The sequence below is a fragment of the Pomacea canaliculata genome, linkage group LG2 (genome assembly GCF_003073045.1).
Source record: "Pomacea canaliculata isolate SZHN2017 linkage group LG2, ASM307304v1, whole genome shotgun sequence".
NCBI lineage: Eukaryota > Metazoa > Mollusca > Gastropoda > Architaenioglossa > Ampullariidae > Pomacea > Pomacea canaliculata.
The window spans coordinates 12,129,613-12,131,704 of record NC_037591.1 but is presented as its reverse complement, the minus strand read 5'-3'; positions in this window follow the sequence as shown (position 1 = coordinate 12,131,704).

Here is a 2,092-nt window from a genome sequence, read left to right as displayed (position 1 = left end):
CCTTGTGCTTATTTTTTGTTTTTCTTTTTGTCTGCATCGTCGTCTGAATGACTGGATGGATGATTTGTGGATGGTGAGTTTAAATAACACTAGTGATCTCTCTGTGTGTGTGTGTATGTGTGTACAAGAGAAAATGTGTTACAAATATAAAAAAGTGTCTTCACTATCGTTCCATCTCTCCTCTTTTCTCTACCTGATACGAGAAAATGTGTATGAGACTGATCAGTTACAGCACTCTGTGTGTTCGTGCGTGTGTGAAGGACAGACAACACGGAGGAAGGGCAGAGTGCCTTTGAAACACAAACCGTGAAATCTTGAAGTGGAACGCACGTTCACGCTGAGCTAAAGGATAGACGGGTACCCCAGTCCTTGGCCCAATTACCGGGTAGAATTTCACATTGACATTCCTAAAGGCCCTTCCACACGAGAAGAATCGCTTGTTTCCGAAAGAAGTTGCTTCTCCAAAGACGACACTCACACTGCATGTTCTTGTTGGTGTAGATGATTGTCCGTACTTCAGGGCTGTTTTCTACAATAATTTGAAATAATTGACTTAAAGTTTGTTTGGTAATCACTCTCCCTTTGTACATGGTCGTTAAAAAAAGATATAAATTGTTTGCACGTATGAAGCATACTTTAGGTGTCCTGTAATACACTTGACAGCAGCATTATTATGGGAAAAAACCTAACACAAATGCCTGCATAAATCCTTCACGTAAATTTACATAACGTTTTATGCGTAGTCGAAACTTTATCTCTCAGTACTAAAGTTTTGTTGGGAAATAATGTCTTCCTTGTTTATTTAGGGAACAACCTTTACCTTTTTCACCCGAATTCGGCTTCTTCATAGGTCTTACAGGTGTTAGCACCAACAAGTCCTGCCTGCGATGAGCATATAAGCTTTAACTTGCCAGTCTTTGTAGCTAATCAGGTTTTTATTTTAGTCCAAAACAGAGGACGTGAAATTTCACCATGGCATAAATTTGTTTTGTTAACATTGCAATCACTGGAAATTATTCACAAAGTGACGGAAAAAACATAATATGTTCTTATGAGGTGTTATAAGTTACTGACTCGGATCCGACACGCCGACAGAAGCAAGCATGACTTACTTAAATCTTTGGCATTTAGTTTTATTATAATTATTATTTACTGGCTTATACTTTAATAAGATATGCGCTATTTTTTACATGTTAGTTGTTTATTTTTACGTAATACTTTATAGGTATGAGTTTGGTCATCTTGAGAAAAATGTAAAAACTCAGTTAACTTGTTTCCAGTTTCTTGGGGTGCCTGCTCCACACTTGACCATTGACCTCAAGTCAAACAGCCTGAGTACATTTTTGCAGGAATTGCGGGTCCTTCCGATTTACATTAGGGTAACTGAAAGCTTATTCCAAGAACATGCTGCCCCACCCGATGGGCATAAATAATTTTGTCATCACATTCAGTACACTTTAGTCAATGATGTGGTGTGCTATGTCATCTGTCACATCAGTTTAGTGCCAGCTTCTGCTGTTTATAGCTTTTCTTCAACTTACTGTGTGTCCTGAAGACGTGAACTGAAGACGTGAACTGAAGACGCACAACTCGAAAAGAAAAAAAAGCGACGAGTCAAGTTATTAAGCTTTTAAAACAAAATGATTCATTGCCTGGACATTGATCAGCGTAAGACACAAAGAAAAGATCCATTAAGAAAAGTAATTTTAAATCAGAACTAAAATACAGACTGAATCACACAGCCATGGGGTGGAGTGCAGAGAATTCAACTCTGTAGTAGTTTTGACATCAGAATATCATCAAGCTCTAAAGCCACCACTTTAAGCTACCCCTAAGTAAATAAGCAACGAGATAAATCAGGGACCACTAACTGTGATTATTACCAATAAAGAAAAAAGTGCAGGAAAAATCAACAAGTGATTGTGTTACTTTCTTCGGCGTCAGACGAAAGCCGTCGTCAGTGTGTTATTACTTGACGCATGTCCCCACTCCCACTGACTGTCGTGGCTTGTAATTTATTTCACTCTTTTGCTGTCAACACCAGGTTAATAATGGGGTGCTACATTATCATTGGGGTGCTACATTATCATTA